Consider the following 25581-nt stretch of genomic DNA (forward strand, 5'->3'; position numbering starts at 1 on the left):
CCAAACGCCTGACCCAGTTCTGCAGCACGACGTGCTGATCTCACCTATAATTATACGGATTCAAAGATATTTTCTCATCAAATTAATCCAATAGATTCGCGATCATTTATAATGAATTATTACAACGGTCGCATCCGAACGAGAGAGAAAAAAAACTCGACACTTTCGAATTGTAATATTTACACAAAACATGTACAGGTATACATATAATTATAGATTGTATGTTGATAAAAAACGAATGACGAAAATAACGACCAGTCGGTGTGAACGAGTCTGCATATTTAACACATCCGATTCTAATATCGTTGTTAAAAGTTTATATTATAGAGTTTGATTCCAGTCGATTGTGCCTGTACTCAGGTTATTTAATAAATATATGAAGTTGGGTTGATATGTGACGCCTGACTGGGTGGCTAATTCGTTTTCATACGTGTGCACAGTTGCCTACGGACACTGGAAGCTGATGACGAAAAAGCAGAGACGAGTAGATGAATTAGGAGAAAGAGAAAGAGATAGAAAAAGAAGAAAGAGCCAGATACGGATATCCATTTAAATGTATACATACGTACGGTTGGCGGGATGTACGGACGGATGGACGGCTACGCGCGAGCTTCTCCCGTACGACTCATTCATCGCAAGTTCGTGAATGGAGAGGGAGCGAGAGAGGGAGTGAGGGAGAGAGGGAGAGAGGAGAAAGAAGGGAGGGAGAGTCTCGAGCGCACAAACGCACCGATGCGACGGGACCGAGAAGTTAGCAGGAGCACAACTGGCGGCAACTTATTCGTCGTCGTGGCCTTGCACCTTGATTGTGAGAACGAGAGGGGAAGGAGAAAGAGAAAGAGCGATATAAAGCTCGCTCGCAAAGGAAATTGTGAAATTTGCCAGCGAATAAGCCACGGTCGCACTTACGTTGTCACATAATAGAGTTATAATTTACATACTAAATATCGATGTATGCGGATGAGGAACACCAGGCACCCCCCGTAGACTCACACACATACACAGGTGACGGGCAAAACTCCTTCGCATATATCGAGTGTAAGCTGCGACGAAGGAAATTTGTTAGCACCGCGCATGCGCGAAATAATCGACGTCTATTGGTCGGCGAGACAGCAAGAGACAGGAGAGCCAACTTGTTCGAAATTAGTTTTCAGTTACATTGAGGAGAATTGAAATTGAGTTGTTTATAAAATGACTCGTAGTCCAGTAATCGGTCATCGGTTGGTTAACGATCAAAGACTTACAAGCCTTCCCGAATCACTGCATCGTTCGTCTGTTCGAGTAGATTATAACTTCCATAAGCCGAGTTTGGCAGCTGAGAATGAAGCCCGATGTGGCCAGGCTGCATTTAAATTCAACCAAGCTCGCGCATGCGCGGCAGTCGGATGCGAAATATGACAACTTTCACTGTTTCATCTCGGTGAAATGTAATGTACTAATTGTTGCGAGGGACCTATTCACTCAAACTTTTAGCGTACCTATGAGAGATTTTGCGATTTTGCACGATTGCAAGTAAGCAAATGAATTTCAGATGAACTTACACGTCGTGAATGTAATTCAACTGGATTTGATTAGATTTCAAGCAATTTCACATCGTAGATTTTTTTTACAATTTTCTACGCGTCCGTAATATTTTATTTTGAATTAATTTTTTCATTTAGTATCACTGGTGAAGGTGAAATGTGGAAAGATCAGAAAAATCATGTCACAATAATAAATTTTCAATAAGGCAAAAATCCGTGTCACGGAATTTAAAAAATAAAATGTAAAGGTAAAGGGTGAGGGTAAAATATGGAAAGATCAAAAAATTGAATTTTTGAAAAGGGGAAACTTTTAATTTATAGAACCTGAAGAATCGCCAGAGTTCGTCTCGATAGTGTAAAATCGTATACAGATTCTATATTTTTAATTCTACATTTTGTATTTCTATACTTTGATTTTCTATATTTTTAATTTTCAATTAAAAAGATTAAAATGTCAATAAGAAAATAGATGGGTCACAATATGGCATTCTGTTTGGAGAAATTCGTAATGTAAAATGCCGAGGTAAATAAAAGTCGAAATGTAGAGAGGTAAAGTACATCTAAAACCAAAATATGGATTGGTTAGATTTTAAACCTTACCACCGTTTCGGCTTTTTGTATTCTTCATCCTATATTCAGTCTGACGATTCAATATTTTTGGCTTTCTATTCTTTGATCTTCCGACATTTTTATTTTTCTGCTTTCAACTTTACGCCTTTTTTCGACGATCACGTATGTCAAGTCAGAATAGAGTTGTATACCAAAATCGTTTACTTCGTTCTCGGACTAAAAGTATATTCGAATATGTGGCAATACACACACGGTAACTTATGAAAACAATTGTACTTTTCAATATTATATAAACCACTTACACAGGGTGATCGGTTTTAATCGCGTTAATCAAATATCTCGAAAACAAAAATCATCAAATGAGACTTCGTATAATTTTCAATGATTACATTGTAATTTCGACAAGATTCCCATGTAATTATAAACGATTTCCACACCTGTATTTTTAATCAATTTCACTTTCTCTTCAACAAATTCCAATTCATTTCTGTAAATGTAAATTAATTCCAAGTGACTAAATCTAATGTCATCTCAATCCCCGTCATTTCTTTCTTATTCATACAAATCTTCTAACCCATTTCAAACTAGAATCGTATATAAATTTAATATCAATAGTACATAGCACAGCCCCTCGAATTCTTATATTCGCAGGGTGTATATTTCCATCGCACGGTACAACAAATACCGAACGGAATGTCAGGAAGAGAAATATTCATGTATATGTATACACGTGCGTCCGCATACATGCGCGCGCATGTAGATAGAACGCAAGTGACTATCACGTTACCCTCGTCGCCGCCGTACGACGAATAGTACGAAGAAGAAGCGATCGAGCTGCTGTTAAGTTGAGCACCGCAGCGCCGACGGCGGGTGCCGAAGAATCTAGAGAGAGTTCCCACGCTGCTGGCACGGCCACGACGACGTTATACGGCATGGCATAAGCCTATACAGTATTACACACACACACACACACACACACACACGTATATATCGTTCTCTCGAAGATACGTATGTCCCGCAATCGAGGCACCGAACAACCCACTTCGCGACAAAAGACCTCCCCCCCCCTCCCACTTGATTTTCCTCTTTATTCGCGCAAGCCGGCGATCGGTGCGACGTCCGACGTACCGGGGGGTCTGCCTCCCCCCCCTGCCCCCGCACTTCGACATTTTTTTTTTTTTAATTATCGTTATTTTTTCAAGATATACCTGTTACACGTACGCTGTGCGATAACAACAAAAAAAAAACAAAAACAAAAAAAAAAGGAACGATTGTGATCAGTTTTCCTGTAGATCGTCAAAGATGGTTTGTGCGGTAGATTGGAAAGTAACCGGAAAAAGAACGAAAAGAAAAAAAAAAAAAAAAAACAGAGTTCCGAGTTCCGAAACTCGGGGCCGAGCACATGCATCGCAATAATTGTATATAGATACATGTGCGACGTATGAATTTTTGGGGCTTAATTGACGGATAGATCGGAAAATCAAAGCGGATGTGATCGTGCATTCCTGTGCAGGAAGGTGCGATGTGAAACGGTATAATATGTATGTATATTGTATATATATATACCGGATGATAGCGGTGGGGTTGCGGACAGATTGCCGTTAGGATACCTCGCGGAAGAATTGAAATCAGTATAAGAGAACGGTACAATAAATATACGTACGTAAATTATAATCGTTGCGCGCGAAACTAGAAACCGATATAACACCTGTGACATTGTATTGAATAATTTTTCTTATTTCTGTTAATATTTTTTTAAACTGCAGTAACAATAAATCTACTCGTCATTTATTATATACCTACGACATATCGATATACATGTCTATTGAACCGCGTGGCCGCGGTAAATATAAACATCATTCGATCTATCTATCCGTGTCGAAACGTTTCCCTGGAACGTAAAACAAATAAACGCGTCCTCGCGTATAATTTAAATAACTGACAAATTGGAAGAGGAATAAAAAAAAAAAAAAAAAAAAAACCAAACGAATAAAATAACCTGCAAGACTTACATACATCACAATTGTATGCGAAAACTATAATCGTATATAATAATATACGGATAATCGAAAGGTGATCGGTTATCGTATATTTGTCTCTGTAATATATGACAAAAGAAATCAATCGATTATATCCAAGTACACGTTATACCCTGGAATCTACGATGAATTCGGCTAGATCTCTATACTCGATGTATCTCATACGATATGTATGTATGTACGTACGTATTATATACGTAAATAGGAAGACGGATCGGTCGCGGTATAATAGGGGGTATATGAATACAAACAGCTATATTTATTTATACATCATACATACATACATGTATGCATGTATAAATATACGTATCTACACGTTTTCCGCACTCGTGCGCGGTGGCGATTTCCGAGCACCCATACCTACGTATCCACGAACCGATGCACACGTGAGTTGAACGTGTACACGCATGTGTGTATTACAGGCATCATTACTCGTCGACGGAGAGAGAGAGAGAGTGGGAGAACCGCACACAAACGACGGATGCCACGTGCAGAGCTGTTCGTCGTCGCGCCGAATATTCGCGTGGCGCGCACTAGCCGAGATATGTGGATAAGCAGATAGATAAATAGATAGATAGGTAGATGAAAATGAGTTGGTGGTGGGGGAGGATACGCAAATACGCGTTAGGCACGCAGCCATGTGTGCAGGATGTAGATGCAACGCACACAACCTCGTAGTCGTCGTAAATGTTCCTCTTCCCCGATCCTCCTCCTCCTCTTCTTCCTCTTCCTCCTCCTCCTCCTCCTCTTCCTCCTCCTCCTCCTCTGCGTGGTGTGCGAGATCGCGTGTATATAACGTAACTCTTGTACCACAGGAGCAGCAGCAGCGGCAACGGCAGCAAGCAAGCACCCGGTTGTGTGAGCGCGAAGATACAGCCGAGGTTGAACGAACCCACGTGCCAGCCGAACCTTGCTAATAATTTTTTAAAGCACCGCCGCCGCCTTGCGCAGCTCCGAAGAAACGACGACGACGACGACGACGACGAGACTGAGGAAGAGAGGGTTACCGTACGCACGACACGGTTCGAGAGAGTACACGCTGGGTATTCTTTCCACTCTCGTCTACCACAGGGATTTCGAACCAATTCTAAATTTACCTCGTTTTTTTTTTTTTTTTTTTAAACCCTCTCAGTCACAGTGGGATGCCGAGGTTCCCACCTCAACAATGTCCAAGTCCTAACCTTTGATTTGAATGATATTTGTCTGTATTGGATCCGCCATCCTGGGTTTAGAAATGATCAGATTCAGACTTAAGTTTCGTGACAAGCGTGCCGAAAACCCCCCCGAATAAGAAAATTGAGGCAAAAGTATCGAGTTGAAAAATATGAGATTGAAAAGGTTAATAATTAGCACTTTCAGGCTTTCGAAGATAGTAATGCGTGCGAAACCGCTATATGTGTGAATCTCGATGATTTACTAAATTGTGGGAGTTGCGAAACTAATGCGTGACATGTGCGGTGCGAAGAATAGAAAAATATAGAGATCTGCGTAACGTTTCGTCGTATAGGGGTCGATTCTGTAACTTTATGGATGCGAGGGTACCGCAGTTGTAACTGACTGGCAACAAACGTCACGTAAAGTAGATGCGTGAAGAATCAGTGTTCTTTCAAGTTCTTTGCCATTTTGCAAACATCAAAGCTAGACTGTCGTGAAAATCCAGCCAAGGAAAGCAAAGTGCAGTACGCCGATTAACGAGACTTGCATCAAGATTTATTTACCGATTTGAGGCAAAACAAGCGTATCAAGGAGCGTTATGAACAAGGAAGAAAGTTGCACTGATCCTTACGATCGAGGAATAGCAGCTTCGCAATAATTAGATCAGACTCTTGGAAGACTCCCCTAATCGAATGAATATGTATGAAAAATTTGAAATTGGTTTTGATTTTTGAAACATGCTTTTCTCAAACTAATATCCATGACATCGCAAAAACTACACGTCGTTCTATCAACTTTAGATTCGTAGATATTCCGGTGCACATCTGCACTGACTGTGAAATGTGTCTCCGTATCCAACTAACCGAAAATACATACATTCTCTCGCAATCAGCGAGGGACCTTGGATATGGTTATCGAAGAACTAATGATCATTTTTTAGAACGTTAAAATTTTGTATTAGTATTAATTAATACAAGATTTTCGAGGTTTATTTTCGATGACCTGCTCAAGTATCGGTATTAGTAGATCAAATTGACTTTCATTTACGAAACTTCAAACGGTCGTTTTAAAACATGTTAATTAAAACAACATTTGACAGAATTGGTCCGATTGCTTTACATGTTTTTCTCGCGTTGAAAATACGTAAAAATTCCGACAAAAAATTCCTTCGGACTAGAATAATATCCTCCTTAATTCATATGCGAATAGCGCGTTTTTCATTTTAAGGCATACAGAGAAAAACAAAAAAGAATTTTAAAAATAGTCAACACGAAATACATAAACTTGACAATTTTCAATTCGACTCATTTACAGACAAACGTGAAAATCAAAGGTTATTTTCTTACAGAAAAATGCCAGACTTATGCGTCACGTTCTATAAATTCTCGTGTTTTATATTCCCTCTTTCGTCTACGTGTCAGAGGCATGCGATTTTTCTCAACCCTACAGACTACCACTAATAACACATTCATCAAACGTCATTTAATCCGAAATACAAATACCGCATGATTTTTCAATCTAAAGCGGAATATAAATAATTTTTTTTATTCAATTTATAAAAAACAAAACTTCTCACGTCATGATTTTATACACGCAAAAATAACGTACATCACCAGGATTCGTAATCTATTTGGAATCTGAAATTCCGCGACATTTCCAGGTATTCCAGTCTAAAAATTGGATTTTCCCAGTAAATTTTTCAGAAATATTCCGCTGATTAATGAAATTTTGTTTTACACATTAATACCAATACCTTCAATATTATACCTAATAACTAACTTACCGTCTGACCATCAATTTACAAACAACAGCCTGCGATTTTCCGTAAGAAAAAAAAAACGAAAGCAAGTTATTGGTATCAAGTAATATACGTGGAATGGTTTTTTTTTTTTTTTTCTCTCAAGATCGACAGTCCGTACTTTGTACAAGAACGAGTTTACTTCTAAAAATTGCATTCTTATTTTCGAAATTCCCTAACTCTTCCCCGCCGTAAGAAATTCCCAGAGTTTTCCCATTTTCCCAGCTTTTTCCCTTTGCGCGTTACACGAACCCTGATAACGCGTAATTAACAATAGACACAAACGATTCGGGTAATAATAAGACGATGAAAAATATCTCTACAGCTGCATATCGTACGAGGAATTCCTCACTGTTGTAACATACATTTAATAGGTAAGTACATACTTATGTACAATATCCATAAATATGCAAGAGGCGCGTATCGTGCGCTGTGCAGGTGTAACAACGAATAAACGTTATTACACCTCGTCCGTCGTCAGTGGGCCAAATTTCTCAGAGCATAATTATCATCTCGTCGCGTCGAGACTTACCTACCTAACAAACCTATAAGCCGAATAGCGGAGGTGAGAGCCGACGTAGGTACATTCAGACAGACAGACAGCTGGCGGTTTAATCCGCAGACTACGCGGCTCCGGTGCTTGACCATATATTATACAAATATACGACACGCGTATGCACATTCGACGTTGTACGTCATCGTAGCCGTATTATACGTACGATTTATAATTGTACCCGTCATGCTTACAACGCGTTAATTAATTTTCGAATTCGTGATTTAAGAAATATTGACGACGGGTGAGACGATTTCATTGCAGTTCGGTAAAACGGATCGTTAAAGAAAAGCTGAGAATTCCTCTTAACGGTCAAGGATATGGTTGACTGAGGAATGTTCGTGTCATATACCTAGAATAAGGTATACACACCTTATTCCAGAAATATACATAATATATAATGCAACCATATTTCAAAGAATATGATTTGAAAAAATTGAATCTGTTCGAATCAACACCACGTTGAGACTACAATGCATCATCGCTTGAGTTTATTCATACATACATATATATATATGCATGTATGTATATGCATGTATGCCTTGTGACACACGTATATATAATATGTAAGTATATACAAGTTTTCAGAAACGTGAAGTCAGATTAAAGGTATTTCAAATAGGAAACCGCAAGCAGCCCGACACTTTTTTTCTTCCTCTTTACCTTTTTCTTCTTCTTTCAACATCTGACGTAAGATTTTTCATTGTATAAAGTTAACCGTGTGCACGCTTTGGGATAAAAATAAAAACGCGTCATTTAGATGCATACGTGTATATATATATATATATACTTGAACGAGTTCGACCTGCTGCATCTGATTGCAGGAAAGGCGACGATGATGAATTGACAATCTTGATTTTGATGTACGTATAAAATTTTGGAATTAAATTGCAACTAAAGAAGAAAACAGAGAGAATATAAAACCTGAAAAACATTGAAATTAAACGCTTGTAAGAAATACAGGATACTTGTAATGAAAAATTCATATCGTCATCGTTATGCATTCGTAGTAATATAGTCACGGATATTGCCAAGAGTGCAGAGAAGACGAGATGAGACGAAGAAGAGAGGCGAGAGAAACGCGTGAAGAAAAATGACGTAATCGGGACGAGAAACCGCTGACCGCATTCCTGTATAATTATTTTGCATAGCTGCTGGAAAATGATTTCGTATAAAGGTATTGCATATACGTGCAAATATACATACATACATACACACACATATATATATATATATATACATACAATGTTTATAAAACATAAATATTTACGAAATTTACACAACGCATCTCTTTCTTTCTTTGAGGCTAAATCGCACTCTCTACACGATGCAAACTCTGTTGCTTTCGGCATGCTCGAGGACTCGGGGGGCGGGGTTGAAATTCCGAATATTCAAAAGTTCCGAAAGCGTCAAATCCGGAAGAAGTCAAATTCGGAACATCAACCCTGCTCCAGGATTGTGCAAAAAAAAAAAAATGTGTATCGATTCACCGGAAGTTGATTGCAACCTTCTAACAGTCAATTCGTACATTTCGAATGAATTACAGCACAGTTAATACCTACGCTCATTGTATGCGGTATAATCTAGTTTCCAATTTGCGGCACCTTCTATACGTACAATATACGTGTATACATAGGACACATGTATCGTTTGTACAGATCAAGATTTGAGATTTCATTCATTGAGCAGAGCTACAGGTTGAAACGAATAACCATCGACTTACGACAATATCGTATTGTTAGGCGACGTTGTGTGTGAATATTTTTCCCCATCGTGCAGAATCATGAGTAAGAATTGTCAGCTGCAGATAATAAAATATATATACATAGCATTGGACTTGTGATGTTTATGCCGGATATAATGTTCGAAGTCTACAATAAGAGAAATCGCGAAATATATATGGAATGCAGACGTTACAGGAGAAAAAAAGATAAATCTGTGCAGGCATCAAACGTACTTTGTCAACAGTCTCTGCAAAAAGACTGAATCATATGACAAATACACGCACTGAATGTGTTGCAGAACCAGTTTCAGAAATTGATTGCAGTTAAATCGTCTGAGAAAATGAAGAAAAATTTGTCCTTGGATAAATATAAACTCATATGAGAAAGAAGATACGTATAGGTGTATATATATAAGGGTATGCCCAAAAAAAAAATATATATATTTTTTCTCGAAACATGCGTCAAAATTTCTGCAAAGCATCTCAAATAGAATATCTTAGCCAAATATGAGCTCTTAATATTGATATTTAAAAATACCTATTTTATTTGCTCCATTAAATCAATATGTAACAAAAAATCGGAAAATTTTGGAACTTTTGTTTCTCGTAAACGTCTTGACTTATAATCTATCTAAATACAAATTCTTATAAGAAGGTCCACGCTCTATAAAAAAAAGTACCGATAGAATTTTCCTAGCTCTAATCGATTAAGAGTCATCATAATTCTATCTCACTACTTTTTCATACAGCGTGAATTTTCCTATAAGAATATGTAATTTGATAGTTTATCAGTCAAGCCGTTTACGAGAGAACAAAAAAATTCCAATATTTTCCGATTTTTTGTTAAGTGTTGTTTAAATGGAAAATGGATAAAACAAAAAAATAGGCACTTTTAAATATCAATATTAAGAGCTCGTACTCGACAGAGTTATTTTGTTTGAGATGCTTTACCGAAATTTTAATCCTCGAAAGATGTAATACCAACTACAGTTACTCGTATATGTCATAAATATTGTATGTATATGGGGGATTCCATGCAAATCCGAGCAACGTCGGGCCCTCACCATTTCTGATTTTGTTGAAAAAATTTTCAGCAACTGGCGTGACTCTAAAACGGTACCCTGATTTTTTTCAGATTTTTTATTCAACTGATCAATTATTTACATATATCAAAAGCGATTATGAAAAGGATCTTTTTTCCATTGTTTTCAGCACTTTCAATTTTTCTGGTCAACTAAAACATCGTTTGAACGGTCTAAAAATTCTCTAAAAATTCTCAAAACTTTTATATTCCACTCAGAACACGTCTTATAACACCGGTTCCATTACGTAGCTATTTTTATCTATTTTTTCGGCACGTTTCACGTTTTTTTATCAACTTCACGCAGGTACGTATAAACTAGAACAAAACTGTAAATTACGCCAATTATGCGAATCGGGATGTTTGCATCTGTATTATTTAATTAAGTGACTATTGCATCGCTACACCTACCTATCTACCCAATTCATATAACATTGCATCCATCATTTACAATCATTGTTTATGATTGATAGAGAGAAAGAGAGTATAAAGAATCGAATATCGGACTATCCGCACCCACGTGAGGTGGCACGTGTTTGCCAAATTCCGCAACAGCTATAATAATAATAATAATAATAATAATAATAATAATAATAATAATAATAATACACCGATTATACATCGAAATGGATCGCGAATAAAATTAACGATCGTATAATACAGACGTGTAATCCATGTATAATGCAAGCAATATACGGATATGCGTGTAACGCTGTACGAAAGGTGAATGGTAAGGTATAAACTGGTGAACGTTAAAACGACGTTGCACCTACGTAGCCGAAGCATATGTCATGCATGCAATTATGGTTAGGTAGTCAGACGTCAGGTCCGCCAGTTAGTGTCGGCTGATATTTATCGATATTTACCGACGTCGATACTTGGAGAAATTAAAATATCGATATTTTTCAACGATATTTGACGTACTCGATAAGAGTGTATAATAATTCCAACTGTCAAACGATAAACTGAAAATAATTCGATTTAGAGAAAACCTCGAATACCAATATCAAATGCAGTTTTCTACCCTAAGCGTATCGTTGTAAAATAAATGTAATTTTGGAGTTATTATTATGTATTTTAGTTAGACAATTATAATAAATATTCTATATGGTAAAATGTTATATGGAATAAAGAATTCCAACGCTAGAGTTACAAGTCTAAATAAATAACTCAAACTGAAGCAGATTTAATGTTTCATCTTCCAATTAACATATTTATCGATATTTGAGCAGCAATATATTGATAATACCGATATGAAGTATCTGGTATTTGAAAATCTACAAAAATCGAACCTCCGTCGTTTTTACACATCATTTTTTATATATATATATATATATATATATATATATATATACACACACAGACGTACACGTGCATACATGTGTATATTCGACGATAATAACCATCTAGTAAAACTTTAATCGTTGATACTCGCAACGATTATGCCCACATCGTACTAATTGTAAGTGTACGATGTAATACATAAAACGTACGTACCGATGCTAAAATATCATTTTCAAATGTTACCATACGATCTTCACTGCGATGTAAGGATAATTATTATAATTATCATTATCGCTGTTAATATTATTGTAACACGGATACAACCGATACAGAGGTTTTATCTACGCGAGCTATTGCTGCGCGAAAGATAAGATTGTGACACTATTTCTCGCTCTCTTTATTTCTCTTTATTTCCCTTTACGTCTCTCCGAGGGAATTCATTTGGTTACGCGTTTTTTTAAACTTACACGTTCAGAAGTTCACTTCGACACTTTCGCGATAAATTATTCGATAATTTCATCTCATTCCCTGTTAATCGTTACTTTTTATTATCACAAGTACGTAGGTGTGCGTTTTCCCAAAAAAAAAGAAAGAAACGAATAATGTTAGTATGCATATATTCCAAAATACGTACTTAATGAACCATACTTTCAAACATACCCTGCATACACAACCTCTAATATGTATATAGACTATTCTTTGCATTACATTGATGTCAAAAAAAAAAAAAAAATACACGTCCGAATAAATCAATATTTAAATACAACAAATTTTTGCTATCGAGTATCGAGTACATATGCATTATTTATTATACACGCGTATTTTTATACAGATCTGTACTCGTTCTAAAGTATTATATATAACAATATTACATGTATTATATGTATATAAGACCGTGTGATTATTATTCCGGTAGTTTAAACACCCAACCGGTATTAAACATAGATATACTATAGGCCACCTACTCAAATGCGACAGTCAACCTACACACCGGCAATACCTATAACGTAAATACATACAGCGTATGTATCTACACCAACCTGCCTATACGTGTCTGCTATGCGGTAAGTACATAATGCCCTGTATATAGGCACCCACATACGTGTACAATGTGTACATACATTTTGTTCGCGAAACGGAAGTAAATTTCGCACGATGCTGGATATGATGGCGGGAATACCGGCGTATCTGTACATATACGACTGCAATTTAAGTCACACCCTGTTGCATGCGATACGTCCGAATAGCGTGAAGATCGGAGCATGTGTGAAACAATCATTGCTAAAGATTCGAATTTTTGTTGAAAAGACGGGACGAAGTTAAAAAAATTAAAAAAAAAAATAAACGCTGCGCGAAATATTTTCAATTCTATTATAGATATACGCGTAAAATTGAAATTTAAGGTGATGCAGCAATCTTACATTTACCGACCGAGCAAACTCACCCTTTTGTCTTCCTATGTAAAACAAAAAAAAACGAACGGAAGGTGTTCAAATTTCGACGGTGGATCCCTTGTATATTCCGAAAGTCGTAGGAAAAAAAAAAAAATAACAATTTTACAGTTTTTTGACACGTGTTACTATTTCCACTTTTCCCGAATTTCAGGGGCCAAAAATTGCATAGTTGAGATAATTTCCGCAGTTCCGAAAATAATGAGTAAAAATGAGCCGTAGTGAGACTGTTTTCATGGTAGGACTGCTACGTGACCTTATTAAACAGCGCACGTGTCGGTTCATTTCTAAATGCGAGAAGTTCATTGCCATGTAATTCGGTTGTGTAAATTTACAAATTTTAACAAAATTTACAATTCTGACAAATACCTAATCCCTGAGTAGGTCTGTTTATAGTTATAACCCATGTACCTACTAACGATCAAAACGTCTTTTTCTTTTTTCGTGTACCCCGAAATACAAAAAAGAAAAAAAAAAAGAAAAGAAAAAACCTCGATCTACTCGTACAGTAAATAAAATCTCTCGCCACTAACCGAATAACAAGATGCCACGCGACCTTATAATATAAAATAAATCATTATTAACTTGTTGTTAATGAAGACATAATACCTTTTCAACGACAGCATGTTCACGTCACACGTACGCAACGGTACCTTCTGTAGGCCTGCGTGTAGGTGTAAGTTGCCGCTTCTTCCGGATGATTGTCGTCGTCCGCATTACACACATTATACATACGTTTACACTTTCGCGAATTTTCCGCGCGTATCGTGTCCGTCGAATGAAAAATGGAGGAAAGAAAAAAAACAATAAAAAAACAATAAAAATTAATATTTGTAACCAATACCGCGCACCTGCACTGTGAGACGTACAACGTACAATTGTATCCGCAACCGCCGCGACTATACAATAATATAATATAAGAATCGTCGCGAAGTTTTAAGCACGAATAATCTGTGAATATATTATTATGTATTTATTTTATAATCATATACTTAGGTATGGTATAATGCAGTTAACCGTTAACCGGGGTAAAATATTTTTTCATCCTTCTATGTCCATCACCAAAATAACACTAACGACCATTTTCGCAACACCACGGCGGTAATGAAACGAACGATTGGGGGATGGGAAATGGCTGAGAATTGGCCGGAGGAGGGGGGGGGGAGGGGAAGAGGGGGGGGGGGGGGGGGGGCCGAAAGAAGGGAACGTAAAATTATAACAAAGGAATCCTTCGGAGAATGTATAATAATAGATTGGACATATATTATGGACATACGGCGCGATTAAAGGGATTAATTATTAAAGTCATACTTGACGAAATATATCTATAGAAGAAGAAGAAGAAGAACAAGAAGAAGCAGAAAGAGCAGTAAAGAAGAAGAAACAGAAAAACTGTACAGAAGAGGAAGAACAGAAATCAGCGAGGGGAGGGGGGGAGGGGGGGGTTAGGCTGTAGAGGGGGGAGAAGGCGGGGGAAGTGGAAGGGGCGCCACGAGGCTTGCCGGGGAAACGGGCAAGTCGCGAATAGAGCGAAACGCGAATTATTTCTCGTAATATGCTACAAGGTACGCGCGTGCGCGTGTGTGTGTGTGTGTGTGTGTTTGTATATGTTTGTCCGTGCTCGGTGCGTACGTACGCACGCACAAATATCTGCATACACGCGCACGCACACGCGCGTACAGCGTGCGTACGCGTGTGTATGCGCGCGTTAAATGTTTTTATTACACATGCCGTCGTGGATGGGTGTGTATGTATAATGCGTGTGCATACGTATACACGCGTGTGTGTGTGTGTGTTTATGTGCGCGTGTATATTGGTGTATAGTATAGTACGTACGTAACTGCATATCGCTACTTTACAGGGTTCGCGACGGTGGTGAGTAGAAAGAATCGACGACGAGGAGGACGAAGACGACGACGACGACGACGACGACGACGACGATACGAGGAAAACGACGAGGAAGGAGGACGATAAACCCCGAGTCGGTCGACGGGCGAACGAGGACTGGGACGGGAGTAGTCCGACTCTCGGAGGACCGCCGCCGCCCCCCTCGCAGATCCGCGGCCAAGAGCCTGCCTCTATACTCGTGCGGGCTACTAACTGCGGCGGTATTTGCGCCGAGCGACGACGACGACGGCGGAGCGAGAGAGGGGGGGCGGGGGGGAGGGGCAACGTCGAAGAAACGGCGGAAAGAAGGGCGAAGGGGGAGGGGGAGGGGCAGGGGGGGGAGAGGCATAACGACAAACGGCAACGCGTACGTGTGTACGCGATATGTCGAGGAGGTCCGAATCTGCCGACGAATTTTGCAAATACAATAAGATATTGCGAAAAAGAAACTTGTAGTAGCGGAACGATGGGAGAAGAAAAAAGGAATATATATATATATGTGTGTGTGTGTATGTATATACCTAAGATGACTATGACGATGATGATGGTTGTAATAATAATGATAATGAAATTTCGCGCAACAAGTGTGCATGATTTTTAGAACGATTTTCTGCGAAAACTGTAATAATAGGTATATATAATATATTTGAATATATATCGAGCGATTTATATAGAGATCGTATATATATATATATATATATATGTAGGTAATGATATTTTACATACAGGCGAAATTTTTATTAGCCACGGTGATAATCGTTGTACGCGTGTACAGAGAGACAAACGAGAAAAAAACACGCACACACGCGCGCGTATCACGTATACGTAGGTATTTATATCCGCGGTATGTGTGTACCTAGATGTATGCACGCGGAGAGAGAGAGAGAGAGAGAGAGAGAGAGAGAGAGAGACATGGAAAGAAAATGTATCCGAGAGGGTCTCGCTCTCTCTCGCGGAGGCAACGCCAATCGTAAGCGACTACAAAATGGCCGCAGAATCGCGTCGAATTCGCGTCATACCGTAGAGTGTGTAACACGTAAATATACACACGTATGTATGGCCGCATATGTAAGGGGTATAGTATAATAGACGCGTTGTACAGTTTATACGAATGCGGTAATTTTTGTTGAATTTTTGACGATCGATGGAGATGATGTTTTTTTTTCAAACGTTTTTCGTCAAATTTCAATTGTCGGGTGTTTACCGATTTGTGGGGTGGAATAACCGAGCGAATATCGCTGCCCGAGAATTTATATCAGCGGCTAGAAGCTGATGCGCAATAACGTCGGTGGCCTTCGGAATGGCCGAATCTCTGGCTGGTCAAATGGACGCCTAAACACGAACGATCTAATCAAAATTCAGAAATCACGCGTCGCACGATCGACCGACGCAATAATAATTTTCAAAAGTCGCATTCGGGCCGACGGTAGTTGAGGAAAATGCACTTGCACCGATTTCCGTTCCTCTCAATCTCCCGGGTGTCGTCGATACGCTCGATCCGATTATACGGCAGTTTTACACCGTTAAATTGTGAATTTATTTGCATTACTGCGCAACGTGATCGCCTTAGGTATAGGAAAATTTGAAAATTTTCAGTATTTTTAATTTCAGAATCGCCCTATAACGGTATATAGTATAAATTTATCTATACGCGCGACGCGGATGATTGCAATGTCTACGAAACACCCATTTTTTCATATCAATTTTTCCTGTTTATCGGCACCCGAGTGAAAACAAACGAAAAACGGACGATATAAAAAAACGCGGCACAATGTCATCTAAAAACTGTCGAGAATTTGATGGGTATAGAAAAAAGGAACGACTCCTTTTTGCATGTTGAACGGATTATAAACTGAGAAAAGAGTTTATTTACCGTTAAAAAACGTAAATATTTCGACATGGCGAAATAGATGTTTTGTTATTATTATCAAATTTTTTATTATTGTCAAATAATGATCGATAGAAATTTATTAATAGTTAAAAAATCGTATTTTACTCAACTAAAAATTTGATAATAATAACGTAACGTTTATCTCACCGTCGTACGTCCAAATTTACGTTTGTTAACAATAAATAAATTCTTTTCTCGGTGAAATAGTGTCGGAACGCATTTTTTTCAGGGTGAATGTAAAAATTAAAACCCGACGCGGTTGTAAGCGGATGTAATAATTCCGCCTGCAGCGACAAACTGCATTCATGAGGTTAACTGGACGCAATGAAACACAGACTGCAGGGAAACCCGGCGGGGATTTAGGAATTGAACCGGATATAATCTCCGTAACCGGGATTCTCGAGTCGAGTTACGAAAACTTTCGCATTTCCATTGGCGAAAATTATCTGCACGATCCTTGTTTCGTGTTGATGATCGGGGAAAATTTAACATAATTATTCTATTTTCTCCACATTTTTTTTTATTTTCGTATTTTCCCGCACACGCAGCGCTAAAGACGTTATAAAACGACACTTTTTTACAGGGTTACAACCGCGATATAAGTTGAAAGAACGCATGTCTGATAACACCTGCAGAGACTTGAATATAATCTAGGTGGTAGTAAAATATAAGTAAATCCCTATCGTGCTGCGGTGTAACTTTTCCTCGAAAAAATACCATAAACTAAATAATAATTAAGCTCGAGAACGTGTAAGAGGTTAAAATTACTTATTATACTTTCGGTGTAACGACAAGGTTGCAAATTTATATTTTTCACTCCTGCATTACTTCAACACCCTAAAATTCGCTTCGTCGAACGATCTTCGTAACGGACACAATATATAATTACGGACATATGCTTGTAATAAAAGTTCGCGTGTAATTGGTTAACTAAAAGCTATGATTTAACTTTTCGTAGCGATCGGTCAACATTTAAATAAATTATATGAATTTACTAGGCATTTACCGTACAAAAGAGTTGTCAATTTGCGAAATAAGGTTGCAAATATACAAATTCGGTGCAGCGACGTGAATTACTACGTATTTGTTTTAAATTTATAATGAAAATTGTTGATATTACCAAAGTTTATAGGAAAAACGCAGAAAAGTAATTTGAATTTACTAAATTGTTTAGTAAATTCATTGTATTTGTGAATTGAGTTAAACAGTAAGTGTACGATGAATTCAATTTTCCGTATAACAGGATAAAACTTCCAACGCAGTGTAAAAACTACCATAAAAAAATTTTTAACAGATCATATACGCGTTAGAATTTAATTTATAAGGTTTATACAGTGGAAAGAATTGAACCGACGCTTCAGTTCTGCAGGAATGACGAAAAATTCTTGAAAACCGAGTCGCTGTATAAGTTTTCCACCAAAGAATTATCTGTAGTGGGAATGATAAAATGGTCGACTAATGTCCAAAGGTAAGTTCCGCGTTCATTGGAGCAGGAAAAACAACGATTCACCCATGAGCCATATTTATTTCTAATTCATTATCAGTACGCAACGGTTCATCATTTGGAATAAGATGGCGTATGACTCCGATAACTTTACCAAATTATGATGTAAAATGTATAGTTGATTTCGCACATACGATGGAAGCTAAAGTTCAAGTAATTGCATCATCTGCAACGAAAAGTTGTTACAGACGATGTTTGACGGGGTGTCCAGTGCCAATGACGACGTGTCAAATTCTCTGACTGGAATAAATATTTTTCCCGGACTCATTTCAACCTAACTTTACCAACAAACTCAATTCTTTCAAGCAAATTGGTTAGAAATTAGACATCAGATGTTTAAATCGTGATTTAAAATAGTCCAATTTTTCTTTCAGTTCAATTTTGAATAAACGCAATTACCAAATGTATCAATAAACATTCCAACTTTAAGAAACTTCCGGGAAACTCGGATTAGCCGTTCTTTCTCAACGTGAAGATAGAAACATCGATTTGAGAGTATTAATTGTTCTTAATACATATTTATATTTTTCGTAAAGTATTTTGCGCACAAGATAAGATCTTTTATGCGATCCCTCTTGCAAATGGAGGATTCGTTGTACCTTCGGGAGTTATTTTGCAATATAAATTCAAAATTCTATAAACAGAATGATAATGCCGCAGCTGGATATCGTTTACAAATAATTATAAAGCGATGAAAATGGCAGGATGTGCAAAATAGATTTCACTGTTTTCTCAATTTTACAATTCTCGTTTGCGTATCTACATGTATGAAAAATTCTTTGAAATTGGAAAGAAAATTTTGCAAAATTCGGTGTAAAATAATAGCGTGTAAGTATACAAACAACGATAAATTATAAAGACTACAATGCAACAAGCATATAATGTACAACAGCTTATTACTAGGGCCCGGATTAACATGTAAATACATATTTTTTTATTTAAATCTTTTTCAATCCTGAATCGGAAACGAAATTCCTACATAAAGTACGATGCTTTGAGCCAGAAAATGCAGTTTCTATTTTCTATAATTTTTTAAAAATATTTTAGTTTTTCAAGTCTGTATTATTCGTACATATAATTTGTAATTTTTAATACACATTTATCCGGGCCCTATTCATACAGTACACAATATGTACCTGTTTCGAATTCCCGCACGTTACATACGTCTAAAATCTCAACGAACAAGAAAACTACGTCTATACCTAGTTCCGTATCGAATTAAGCGATATAGTTAGACGCTTAAACAGCGATCGTGAACAAAATGACGGGCGTTCACAAGACCATGACACCACCCGACTGCCCGATCATGCGAAGAGAGCGCCGATGTATAATTACCGGTGACTAATAAGGAGAAAACGCGGTGTGATAAGTTATTCCTGTTAACATGCAGCAGCCGCTCGACGTTTGCACTGTCGGTGCAGGTTGCCGATAATCGAAAAATCGACGAGGCTATCGTCAGTAACGTTTAAAGCAACGACACGTTAGGTTAAGATCGTCGTCGTTATTGCACAATTTAAGAATGTCTTTCGAAGAGTTGGCTTTTCCATAATAACACTACATACTCTGTCTGTACCGCACTGAGAAAAATTTCATTTGTTACAGTAACTAGAAAAATTCAGTAGAACAGGTATCGTTAAAAAACTGTTCGAATGTTGTTGGAATTACGAAAAACGAGGTACGCCTAACCATTTTGCGCTATCGTCGATACTTTTTTGGTAATTGCAACGCGAAACGCGAAATCAGTTTGTGAGGTTTACTATACTTTTTTAGATAAACAAGGCTTTAACGTCAATTTATTCTTGCACAAGCATTAAATTTTCGCAACAGTTACGAGAAAATATAGCAACAGTGATCGTAATGATAAAGAATAGTAACGGATACCAGACTTTCCGGTAACAGCTATAAAACTAATTTTCATTTTCTAACTAGAACTGTATTTTTCGATTGTGGTAAGGAATGAAAATAGTTAAGGACCGAGCGATAACCGGAACCAAAAATTTTCTAAATTTCGGACATTCCTAAAGGTGCGAAGTAGCGATTTTTCCTAAAGATGCAACGTTACTGCGGTAACGTTACTGACTTCATCGTCGTAAATAAATGAACGGTGCACCATGTGTACGATGCAACGAGGATACACGGAGAGACGCACAGATATTCATACGAGATCCACTGCACACGATGAAGATAAGGAGCTGTGCAAGAGGCTTAGGACTAAACCGGGATATCCGCAACCGCAGCCGCAGGCCGATGCTCGTGAAGCACCCAAGTCTCAAAATATCACAGACGTATAAAATGGTCGTCGCTCGCCCCGCGACCACGGTGTGGAAATAGAAAATAGAAATGGATTTAGAAATAGAGTCAACCCGCCACGCTCCGTGTCCTAGAATTTTATCAAACTCGCCCGTCGCTGCCATATACATATATATATATATGTATATGCGTATACGCATATATACCTACATTTACATATTATACTGACTGCATGTAATTCTTACCGTTCATAGGCAGGTTGCGTACACGCAAATAAACGCATATAACGTACATACGTATATGTATGTATATATATTTAGAGTATATAAAATATCTTAAGAACTCTGATGAATAAAAAATGCCTACGTTGTAGCATTACTGGATCTTGATATAATTGATCAGTTGGTTTAAAAAAGTTTTTGTACGATGATAAAAAAAAATTGAAAAACTATTTTGTATAATAATAATTTCATCAAACAAGAATATATATCGTTGATTTTGTAAAAACATTTTGTATATCACTACCCATCTAGTTGTGAATGCATTAACAAATTATACTTTAAAGTTTATATACTGTTATTATTATTTCCTTTTCTTTTTCAATTTCACTTTTATATCAACCAAACCTACACACAGAAGTCTGGTAAGTAATTATATTGTTAGGTGCCTAAGTAGGATGCAATGTATATTATATCTAGTTCCTAAGTATTGCATATTATACTTTATGTCATTTATATGATTTGGTTTAGGCAAAATAAAAATTAAAATAAAATATACGTATACATATATATATATATATATATGTATAACGTTCAGCGACTATTCATGTATTTGATAAATGATTGCCGGTGCAGGCCAGAAGACTCGGGGCGAGCTATGTGTTGCTTTTTTTTCGCCTTTCCGCTTCTTCGCCTTTCCACGCTTTTTTACTACATATACTTATCCGTGTCCTCGCCACGGCAATCAAACATCGGTATGTAATATAATGAGTGGGCATCGTTGCAAGCATAACGTAAAACGATGTTGTAATGAAAATCCGTTTACCGAATGCCATACGAGGTAGAACTCGATAGAATTCGAGACGGACATTATTTATATATACGAGTGTAAAATACATTTGATCGTTAATAACAATGAAAATACTGCAAATAAAGTATTCATAAGATATGAATGTGAAAAAAAAATGTAAATATTAATTATAATACAAGGGAGACAATTTATTGTACGGGTAAAAAATTGTACGAGTATTCTTTTTCGGGAAATATTTATCTCAATTTCATTGGGACACACACGGGGTTATTATTTTTTCCTCGTTAGTCGAGGAAGTAGAACGTGATAGTGGGTGATAAAATGATAATAAATATCGCGGAAGCCCTTCGCGGAGAATGTTGGAGTATATAAATGTATGCTTTTTTAGCCCGACCGCAAGATTGGCAAATTGTTAGCAGCCAAAAGTATAATAATTAATACGTCAATCGGAGAAAATTGTATCGGGTTTGAAAAAATATCAAGTCTAGACTGTGCCGCTGCATTAAAACGCTGCGTGTGTAATTGAATCCGAAAGAGGAACTTAGGTGTTGTGATTAAAAATCTAATAACAGATACGTCTAGAAATAGACAAAATTCAAGTGGGATTTTAATGTTAAACTAGTCATAATTGTAGACCTGGACTTGCACCCTCTGCACGTAAATTCATCCATCAAAAGCTGTTTCCAATGATTTAAAAAATGCGCAACAAAACATGCCAAACGAAAAGAACACGGGTGCAGTCTATGCTTATAAGCATGAATACCAGCTATTGGAGAAAAAGAACGAAGAGAGACATTACCGGAAGTAAAGCTGCGCCGCCGGGCTGATAGGTCAACAAGAGGTCACCGCTCTTTGAAGGCCCTACTGCAAAGCCGCGTGTAAGGCGGCTAGCTTGGAACGAAGGAATTCCTGAGCCGGAATATCTCGGGAGAAATTCCGCGACCTGACACCGATTTGGCCGAATTCAAGTGCGTATCTAGCTCGAAGGAATTAAAAATCAAATTTAAAATCCCTCCTCGTCCTTTTCTGGAGGTCTTCAGGAACCGAAACGTGACGTTTTTTCACTATTTTGCGATTGAAATTGAATGGGTAAAATAAATTGTGCAAATTGTTGAAAATTTTAAACGTCCGATTTTATTCTTTTAATACTTCGTTATATCGTCATTAATTTTTTTCCCAATTCCATGGGTTTAATAGCGTTGCTGAACAAGCAATACGAGTTTCAGTTTGAGCGAAACGTTCTACGTGACTGCGAGACATGACAGTATTTGTACAGGTATGTATATGTATATATATTAAGGTGGTCTTCATTTAGAATGTTGACGAATTTATTCCGGATCACCCCACCAAATCAACTATAAATAATTGAAAAACAATTCACAATTTTTTTCAGATTTTAATACCAACTGTAACCCGTGCCTGTGAGCGGGAGGATTTCCCAATTTAAAATATACGTGTTTCGGACACGTTCTTAGTATATATTTTACTGTAAGAGTGATAATGTTCGAAAAAATTCATGAATGTGAGGTTCTAAACAGCATTAGTGCTACTATCTGAGAAAAAATTCACATCATCATACCAGGTAATATAGACAATTGCATTTCTTGTAAATAAAAAGAAAAAGTCAAATTTCTAGGGTGTGCAATTCGTCGAGATTGGTTGGTATGATGATGTGAATTTTTTCTCAGACAGTAGTACTAATACTCGCTAAATCTTCGCAATTACAGATTGATTCGAACATCATTACTCTCGCGATAAATTATATACTGAGAATGTATCTGAAACAGGTGTATTTGAAATGGTGATATCCATCCATTTACAGGCACGGGTTAGAATTGATATAAAAATCTGAAAGAATTAGGAAATTGTTTTTGAATTATTTATAGTTGATTTGGGGGATGGTCTGAAAAAAAATCATCAACACCCTAAGTAAGGATCATCCTAATATATATATACATGTAATATTTTTTCCCCGAAACGTAACCTAACTTTTCCTCGAATTCTCCGATGTCAAATATTTCGTCGTTATGGTTTTACAAACTGTAAGTGATCATGGCAGAGGATCGAAGAATGTATAACTACAAGCAGCCTGATCCAGATTGAATTTTGTGTTAAAAGAAATCAAATCGATTCAAAATCACAACCGATCTTTCGTCTTCAGCGCGAATTAATATCGAGATAAAAACATTTCAATTTAAATATAATTTCCAGTGAGTGTAAAAACGACAAATAATAAACTTCGACGCCTACGGGTACTATTCTCAATTCTAGTAAAAAAAATGAGCTTACAAAACCCAAATGCAATATTGGAATTTGTTGTTTCGGGCGTTGCGAGTATTTATAATCATATAATACACTTTTCAGTGACAATAAAAATATTGTTTGCCTTGATGGTCATTACGTAGCAGTAAGTGTAGTACAAAATCACATCTAAATACATGATACCGAGTTATAACTAAATGCGATATACATATTATTATCATCACAAGGGATACTCACCACATTTGTTAGGGGTCCTTCGGAATTCGACAGCATCACGTCGCGTCGACGCAATCTTCAGCAGAAAAGGCGGCGGTGAATTTTAAAAGGGGGGGGGGGGGGGATTCAGGCTGCGTTAATGCGTGTTTGTTCGTGGGCCTTTGATCGTTGTTATCGACACTCTTATTCACGAAAATTTCACTGCCGAAGAAGTTCAATTCCCTAAAATGCATTGCAGATATGTATTGTATATAATATAAATAGCACCTGCGGTGGTCTTCATTTTCGATTAGCCCAATTTTTTCTTCCGCACTAAGACCGATTCGAATCGGTCATCTTCATTCGTATACCCATAGCTTCCGATTTCGACTTTGAATGAATCGCGAAACGAGAAGCCGGAACTCACGGACGCGCATATCGGACATGATCAACGACTGGCACACATGCGTGCATCGTATTTTTGGGGTTAAGATAAAAAAACGTAAGCTGCACGAGCGACAGGTAAAACTCGGTCAAGATCGTAAATTATAACATGAACCGTTCTTCCAGTTCTAAACAGTTGAGTCGCTGTAGTAGCAACGTACTGCCGGTAACGACACAAATATAATACAATAACGTTGAAATTCAGGAGAACGATCCACCGGAGTGAACGTTGCCGCAAGATCGCCGGCGCTGTGATAAAAACAATAACGCATCGCAAAGCGTAACGGTAATACATAGGTATACCTATACGTATCGATGAAACAACATCGCATCGCAGCTTCGAAATTTCGGCGGGAAGAATTGAAACGAGCCTGGATAGTCGTAAATTATAAATTCACAATTTCGCGGTAATCACTGTACCGTTGTATTAAACCCGGCAAATACAGACGACGGACAACGACGTCTAATCGAGGCGGTGCATCGCCACAAACGACGCGATGCACGATCGTAGACTGCAGCTGTCGTCATCGGCGTGACCCGAACATGCCGCGCCTGCCCCCACCTTCGCAGCTTCTTTCTAGGTATACGAATGCGGCTGCAGCGACGCATCGCATCGTCGCCTAGTGCATGCAACCAAGAGACTTACGCGTCTACACACGCAGACGCATACATGGATAAATACGTACCTGCGGGATGAGTGGAAAAAAGGGAGCAGCGCGGGTCCGTTCGTACGTTCGTTCACTCGGCTAGCAGCCCCTAGATTCAACCTCGTTACGAGTTTTACGAACGACGATCAGGCGATATTGTCGCCTTCTACGAACGCCCCCCTCCCCCCACTTCTCAGCCACGTTAACGGCCTCGTGTCCGTTCATTCATACCAGTTTCACCCTGTACTTTGTCCTCCCTCCGGATCCTATGCCCGCTCAAGATTCCGACGATGCA

The 25581-nt window shown here is 37.8% G+C and overlaps 1 protein-coding gene across 2 annotated transcripts in view; it reads right to left on the reverse strand.

Annotated features, from left to right (window-relative positions):
* LOC124175326 (transcription factor sox-2-like) overlaps positions 1 to 24381 on the reverse strand; it is a 90905-nt gene extending 66524 nt beyond the window's left edge. The window contains exon 1 of one of the 2 annotated variants that reach the window (XM_046555442.1): positions 24238 to 24381. The gene's annotated coding sequence lies outside the window, so the exon portion shown is untranslated. Of the gene's footprint in view, positions 1 to 13786; positions 13951 to 24237 lie in introns of those variants that run through there. The other variant, XM_046555441.1, reaches the window with a different exon arrangement.
* Positions 24382 to 25581: the final 1200 nt, after the last annotated feature.

This window comes from Neodiprion fabricii, chromosome 2 (assembly GCF_021155785.1).
Source record: "Neodiprion fabricii isolate iyNeoFabr1 chromosome 2, iyNeoFabr1.1, whole genome shotgun sequence".
Classification (NCBI taxonomy): Eukaryota; Metazoa; Arthropoda; class Insecta; order Hymenoptera; family Diprionidae; genus Neodiprion; species Neodiprion fabricii.